At 30.6% G+C, this 8,382-nt stretch overlaps 1 long non-coding RNA gene across 12 annotated transcripts; it reads right to left on the bottom strand.

Moving 5' to 3' along the window:
• Positions 1–330: 330 nt before the first annotated feature.
• On the bottom strand, positions 331–7,789 carry LOC114167377 (uncharacterized). 12 transcript variants are annotated; one of them, XR_014985426.1, is made up of 10 exons: positions 7,244–7,789; positions 5,979–6,516; positions 4,989–5,059; positions 3,984–4,166; positions 3,737–3,854; positions 3,173–3,308; positions 2,432–2,484; positions 1,428–1,598; positions 866–901; positions 331–575 (listed from the first exon to the last, which is right to left on the bottom strand). It is a non-coding gene; the product is annotated as an uncharacterized LOC114167377 (long non-coding RNA). The 12 variants fall into 12 exon arrangements; XR_014985429.1 differs by having other exon boundaries at positions 3,737–4,166; positions 5,979–6,256; positions 6,375–6,516; XR_003600197.2 differs by having other exon boundaries at positions 3,737–4,166.
• Between the last annotated feature and the right edge of the window lie 593 nt (positions 7,790–8,382).

Raw genomic sequence — 8,382 nt, 5'->3', positions numbered from 1 at the left:
GAAACCTCCGTAAAATATCGTGGATTTTGAAACCTCCATAAAATACTATGGGTTTTAGAACCTCCATAAAATAACATAGGTTTGAGAACCCCCATAAAATACTATAGGTTTCAAAACCCCCTAAAATACCTTGGGCTTCAAAACTTCCGTAAAATACTATAGGTTTCAAAACCTCCGTAAAGTACCATAGATTTTTAAATTATTATTATATTTTTTTACTCATTTATCATTTATGTATTCATATATATTTTTTCAATCACAATTATTTACATTTATTCTATTTTTTTAATCTATATTTAATGAAATTATACATAAATAGATATAAACTCATTAAATTGACAAATTATTTATAGATAACTAAATGTATATCAAAGTATAACAAATATACGAATTCAAATTCAAATTCAAGTACAATATTAGTCAGCAAAAACTATCATGAAGTACTGCAATGGTTCTCAAAACATAAAATGATTCAATTAACTTCCACATTATATTATATTCGTTAACTATCACATATGATTTTCCTCATGTCCAGAACTTGTTATATTAGTTGGCACACTTCCTTGATCAGAAACCTACAATATTAATGTGAATCATAATTACAAATGTAAACTCTGAAAAATAAAAGAAGTTATGCAGTCTTAAACATTACCGGTACAGGATTGAACATACACTACAAAAAAAATGGACATTTGTGACGGTTAAAATTACAAATTTTAGCAGTTAAAAATCGCCACAAATAAAATTTTTAGCAGTTTAAAAAACCGTAAAAAATGTGAAAGACATTTTTTTGTATTTTGTTCAATCTAAATAATAAAGTTATTTATCTGAAGGTAGGTGAAGAACAAATAAGGAAGATATGTACCTATAGTTCGACATTGTAATGGGGTGCCAATCTCTGCTGTGAACATTAGGATCAATCCATTAGTAGTTCATTCAAACAAGTTATTTCATATAAAAAATAAAATTCCCTGAGGTAAATACTCCATGGAAATTTTAGCTATGATCAACATTCTGTAGAAAGTGTTCAATTTCTCATCTGTTGATTTTATAAGAGCAACCTTAATGAAGTGGAAAAAGTTATTTAGTACCCTTCTTCAATCTCATCAACAGCATTAACAAATTTTTCATCATTGATCCATGTTCACCATATTGATGAGTTTTACGTTGTCTATAATTTCATTATTCAATACTATCAAAGAAAAAAAATGATTATATAAGAGAGAGCCCTCTTAATTGAGGCAGCAAGGAAAGCAAGAACAATCTCCTCATTCATAACAAAATGACTTAGATCACTCTCAGAAACTAAGGTAGAAACATGACCCGAATGATTCAACCGCACAGCAAAATAGTTAATTTTTTGCTTGTATGGAAACTTAAATTTTAATGCCAAGTGTTATGAGGAATGAGAAGTAAAAAATATGTACCTGGATATCTTTCAGACCAGTAGATTGATCCTGTGGCAGGAACCAACATGGTGAATAATGCCCCTTTTGGTCGAATTGTTGAAACAAGAGTGTATTCATCAATTGTGTGGCTAACTGTAGTAACATGTTTTGAGTGAACCATTTAATCACTAGTAACCCTCAATCAGTAACCTATAAACAAAATTAATTATCAAATGCTTTAATGTAAGATCAGAAGGTTATCAAGTCTTGCATTTTAATGGCCAAGTGGGGTGATGCAAACACAATTACTTCTAAAAAATCTATCAAGTTAGGACACTCTTAGATAGTAGGACCACTTATAACTCAAGTTTTTGTCTTTCCTGCTCTATTAAAATTACCTTCACATCCGTATAAACTCGCGCATGTAGAATTTATGTGTATTGTGCATTGGCTTTTGCTTCTCTCTGAATGATGAAATGGATAACCTTGTCAAGAGTCCATTTAACTACCATAATTGGTTTTCCAGTTACCAATATTTCATTGCAGGTCATTGCACCAACTCTAGAAATGTGGATCCTAATAATAGAAATCCTATAATGGATACTTTCTATTTGATTACTAGATAACTGCAACTGTTACAATTAAGTCAGTTTGGCAGGAATTGGTTTCCCCTTTCATTTCTTTCTTTGCTCTTGTAGTAATACAATGTTGATCGATCAGTTTGATTGAATATTCTTAGTTTGTTTACAAAGGTTATTTAGAATAGCAAAGTACTCACTCAGTCTAAAGACAATTTTATTGAACTCCAAGATAGATGTGTAGTCACAAAAGAAATGATAAGGTATGAAGAAAATGTATTGTATGACAAGATGTAGGTATGTATAGTTGTGATTGAGACAAAGATGACATAAAACTGGTTAACACTGTAAATTGCAACATGGTTTTGTCTGCCCTATGAAAAGGGGAAGAGAAACCAAAAAGGATAATTGAGAAGCATACCAAAAAGGATCACTACAAATCTTAGACCAAAATAGACCAATTACCTGGGTATAGGTATATCATGATCACAAAAACTACAGTATCTATCTTCAAATACCTAAATATAAGAAGCATACCATAAGAATGGTAATAATAAAGATATAATAGATCACAAAAATAATAGTCTTTTTTTTAAATCTTTAACTTGAAAGCTTGTAACACTAAAAGTTTTATTTTTTCCTCTCTTGGCTAATTCTTGATGAGAGGAGGACTAAGGCTAAGGTGTACGAATTATTTTTACTTCACCTTGGGAGGTTTAACACCAATTTCAATACTGCGGTTATTTCCCTGCATGTCAACTTGTAGGTTAATTTTACTTGTTATCCTCTTAGTGTTAAAAAGGGTAAAAAAAAAGAAAGCTGCAGGACTATCAAGGTGAGTTTCTTGCCCATTCAGTAGTTAAATGAGAGTGAAACATATATGCATAAAAAATTTGACAATTAATTGAGTTTGTTTAAACAAATTTCTCCATAAACATAAGAAAGAAAAAGTTTTCTCATGAACTAAAATCAACTCACATTAGCAATCTCCTCAATTTCTCTAAAAAATAATTTATAATTAATGCATAAACTAATTTTAGTAAACGTAGATATCTATTTTATATTTTCTTCTCCTTGAATGTTTGGAGAAAACATTAACTAGACCAATCTTCTAACCACTTATTTTATACTTTGCAACACAATTTAATAAATAGAAGTTAACTTGTGTCTACAATCTGAATGTGAATTCATAAGAAGCAGACCAACCGCTAATAACTTCAATGTGTGCAGTGGCACAACACGATCATCATGATCAACTGTCAACATCATGGTTGATGGATACTGAATAGACTGATCAGTATGTTGTTCCCATGGTCTCCTGACATTATGGAGTGGAGAGTATCTACAACAGTGGATAATAGAAACAATCATTTTCAATACACAAGTTACATATCCAAACATTAGCAAATCACAAGACTTCATTAAGCAATCTATTTTACCACATTTTTTTATTCTATCCCATTTTACATAAAATAATATGTAGTATTTACCTTCTCTTCAAGGGTATAAAATACAGATAAGAATTGAAAATCCTCAACTTCAACAAACCAGGAAGAAACTATATATATATATATATATATATATATATATATATATATATATATATATATATATATATATATATATATATATATATATATATATATATATATGTATGATGCTTGAAATATTGGGAGTTAAAAACACACCAACAAAGAAAATAGGAATCCCCCAACAGAACTATTAATAATAAGAGAACTGTGGAAAAATGCACAGGTTTTTTCTCTGTACCTATCAAGACAACTTCAGCTTCAGGACCAAAGAATAATATGCTGTACATATTTATATATATATATATATATATATATATATATATATATATTATATTTATAGAGTTCCTTATTCTTCCCTGTTATATTCATCAATGATAAGCGATCAAATGACAAAGGCAGTAATTAAAAATGTGAAAAAATATTCTAAAGAACTAATTTTCATAAATTTCAACAATTATTTTTTCATTAGGTGTTATCAACTTTACCAAGTGATCTAGTGTCCGTAGTCGTCAGCCACCACAAAGAAAAAAAAAAGAAAAAAGAAAAAGAAAATGCTCTTTGACTCCATGCGTGGGAAGGTCATATCAGTGCTTTATCTCTTTGGCACATCATAAATTTCTGCACTGTAAACCCATTATCATTCTGCAATGCTTGTTAGGTGGGTGATGCTGCAAGATATTTTAAATTTTTCCCAGGTGGCAAAACAAAATATTAAATGCACACAAAATAATAAAAATTAAAAGTCAAAAATAGGCCTAACATAACATAAACATTAATAACTCACAGAAACTAGCATAACACAGTAAAAAACACTTAATTAAATGTCAGTACGTGTCACAATCCCTTGGAACTAATAAGAAGATTACTATATCAATTCGCAGAATCTCAAAATAAAAACAAAAGAAGAAGCAAAAGCAGGTTTGAAATGAAGACCCTCAACTAAAACACCATTGGATTTGAGTCCAAGAATCTCCTTGTTACTTTGCTTTGTCAAACTCCTCTAAAACCTTGCTCAAAACGGATTCAACCAATTGTTCTGTGCACAAGAAAAATATTAAAAACTAGATTTAAAGGAACTTTTTCTCTTAGGATTGTGAATGACTAAAACAAAGTGAAGCAGCATACTATGTTTAGGACATCTTTTATGGTCATCATTCCTATCTAATGAAGCCTATAAAACTTCACTAAGAAGACTGACAGAATTACCTGCTCACTTAAAATTAAAAGTTGCTTTATAAGGAAGATTGTCCATTTGTGATGATCTTTTTGCTATTAATTTGCTTGCTTTTTGTGGCAAACAGAGGAAGCATAACAGAGAAGGTTTAGACTAATCACATTGTCAAATTTAAATACTTAGTAATCTTCTTGCTAGTAACAAAAAGGCCACTGATATACTGCAGAGAGCAAATTTTCTGCCAATTTAATATCCATCATGTATACTATCACAAGAAGTAACTCATCCACAACAAATAGCTTAGCAGGAGTATTACCAGTGTTAATACATGGCTACATAAGCGGTATTCCCAAGTACAACAAACATGAACATCAAAGGATTGAGTCCCTGCAAATAATATGAAAATTTATATTAAGTTAATATATTACATGAACACAACATCTTATTCTAAGAATTTATTATCCTTTTCTGCTTCCTATCAAAATTTCTTCCCACTTTCTACCACTGCCCCTGTGGACATACATAAAATAAACCATACATTAATTAACATTATTTTTCGTAGAAGAATAAAAAGGCAATCAAATTGAAACATCCACCCTATTGTAAGACTTCCTGTGGCTATTAGGTTCCTTTTTCTTGGAATATTGATAATAGTTCCTATTCCAAAAAATTAACACCCAGACAGGTAAAAGAAATTATTAATATACTTTTTTATTGCTAAAAGAATCACCTTAGCTCCAAAATATTCAAGTATACCTCCAAAGGTGCTTTCTCCTTTTACATTGGACTATGACCAGTAATCTCAATTCGAAAAATTCCCCTTTTGCACAAAACCTATATATAGGAATTACAGGAAACCAGATAACAAAAAAGAATAATGAACCGACTAACCTGTTACACTTTTGACACTTTCTATTTCTTATAATAATCCTGCGGACCATTTCCACACATAGATTACTGTGCTCCTATTCAATGAAACCTCAGATTTCCCTAAGCATCATTTCAATTCACCAAAGCTACCAAGGTCACAATTGACGGAGGTGGTCTACTATTCACTAACTAAAAAGTGAAGTAATTTACTACACTATGACAAGAAAAAATCTCAGCACTAAGCACACAGTGTAATGCGCTCCAACGGAATTTTAAGTATCATTATGGTGGATCTAACAAGTAAGAAGTAACATATAATCATCCATTAGATTTTTTTTTTCAATGGAATTTCAACCAATATTAAAAAGTGGATTCAAAAGTTTTTTTTTTCATTCTGAAAATGTTTATGTAACAGAGATGGGGTTGCTTTTACTACCTGAGTTGTTTCTCAGTGGTGTTAACAAAGTAACCATCTTGAAGGAGGTTCTTGATAATCCATGAACCAATAAAGCTTGTTCCTCTTGTTACACAAACTCTTCCTTTGCTTTATTCCATTTTCTTATGCTTTTTCTCTTCCTCTGATTACTATTTAATGTGCCATTAATGCATAAGCAATAACAATGTTTGATAACTACACTCTTAGTCTCCACCACACAGAATTTGAGAAATAAACAAAAGGTTGTCTACATCTAAATCTTGAACCTCTTGAGAAGCCTGTAACATATTTGCATCAGAAGCCTTCTAAAAGAATTTATAAAAGCAACCAAAGCACTGAAAACTTAATAAAAAACAACATAATAATTATTAAAGACAAAATATTGAAGAGAAAAACCTGTAACAGTGAAGCCCCCCATCTATATGCTCCTAGATTGATGCAGTCTTTTTGCCAAACCAAGCAGCCCCAAAGCAAGTCCATATTGTGCAGGCACACACTATGGTGAAATCTCCAAAGCTTGTCAAAATTGTTCAACTACCTTCACGTAGAAAGACTCAAAGTTTAATATATCATCAAAAACAGAAACAGTTGAGTAGTAATAGAACAACTTCATCAAACATTTGTTAGATACAATACACTTTAATATTTTTCAAGTATGGGTTTAGAGACAGAGTATTCTATCTTGTCTTCTACATTTCCTAGGTGCTATAATTTGATAAATTATAAAACTAAACATAAGCCCAACCATAATCACCAGAAAAAAAATGTATAGTAAGGAAATAGAAATCTACCAAATTCAAAATCCAACCAGATAATGCTAACTAAAGGCACTAAAATCCATCTATTACATTGTATCAAAGGAAAAAATTTCACAAATGAGGAACTTTTGTTACAATGTCTATATATACTGCAAAATATCAATCTAGAGATAGTTGTAGTTGTCTAACAAATAGCAGTTATAAATGATTTTAACAGAAAAAATTGACAAGTAAAAAGTACGTTTAACTATTTATAAATGAATTTGTAATTCTTCATGAAGATAAGTTCACCCTTGAGCAATGAATGATCATAGCAAGAATAATCTATAATCATATTTCTTAAACTCTAACATGAATTTATAATTCTTCATGAAGATAAGTTCATCCTTGAGCTACTCCAAGTGCTACTTCAGCATATCACCACATTCAATCACTCAATTACTAACAAATTTCAACTTGTATAAATGACAAATTTCAAGTTAGGAGCAGAGAGGAACAATTAATTACCATAAGAATCGAAGCCGAAGGTAGAAGCACCGTTGTTGGGTTTGGGATGTTTGTCGTCGAGTAGAATTTGCTCCACGCGTTGCCAAGACTGATTTCGTTGTCGATGAAGGAGGTAAAGGCGGCGAAAGAACAATCGACGCCGTCATTGCCGTTTGATGAAAGCGTTGGCGGCAAGATGAATGTCGATTTCATATTCTTCAGCGATGGCAGAGTCACCAAATTCCTTCACATGCTCATGGTAGACATACTTCTCGTGATCGGTGAACGCGACTTTGAAGTCGAAGGTCTCGTTCCAATCAAACCCTAGCTCGACGAAGGCATGTTTTTCGTAACTGTCCTTGCGCAACGAGTCGAGGATCGACTCCACTACGCTGGTAGAGTACACGAATCATGTGGTGAGGAGGTCACCGAGCTTCAGATCCTCAAAGTTGATCTCCCAACAGTCCTAAAGACATAGGACTCAAAGTTGATCATTGTACTTGTAGCCACCGGAGGAGATGGAAAAAATTTGGTTAAATTATCCTGTCAAATTTCAAATGTTAACTTCCTGTAAATATAAATTTATAAAAAAGTTTCTACGAAAAGATACCAAATTGCTGCGAATTTAAATTTTGTATGAAAAAATTTATAAAATAAATAAATTTTTCAATAACTTTTATATCAAAATTCGACAAAATTAAATGTAGTAAAATTTGTAAGAAATTTGAAATTTTTATAATATTTTCCTGCGAAATTTTAAAATTATTTAATATGTTATTTGCTGATATAAATTTGTAACAAAATTCGTAATAAATATAAAAAAAAATTGTGAAATTTGCTAGAAATCAAAATTGGTAAGAAAAAATCATATAATAAATAAATTCTTGGAAAATTTTGCAAGAAAATTTTATGAATTTTTTTCGCAAAAAATCTTGCAAATAAATCATAAATTTTTAGTAGTGTATAGAAGAGAAAACCTTTACAAAAGTTACAACCAAAACAATTAAATTTAAAATAATATAAAAAAATTTTGACGATTAAAAAAATTAACAGAAAACAAAAATGTTTTTAGCGATTTTTTTTCACCGTTACAAAATAACCGTAAATAAAAAATGTTTTTATTGTAGTGACTTTAGGATAATTTTATATAACAAAATTCA

The sequence above is a fragment of the Vigna unguiculata genome, chromosome 10 (genome assembly GCF_037176805.1).
Source record: "Vigna unguiculata cultivar grain cowpea cultivar isolate G323 ecotype 2 chromosome 10, ASM3717680v1, whole genome shotgun sequence".
Classification (NCBI taxonomy): Eukaryota; Viridiplantae; Streptophyta; class Magnoliopsida; order Fabales; family Fabaceae; genus Vigna; species Vigna unguiculata.
Note: the sequence above shows the minus strand (reverse complement) of the source record. Positions and strands in the feature narration are given on the sequence as shown.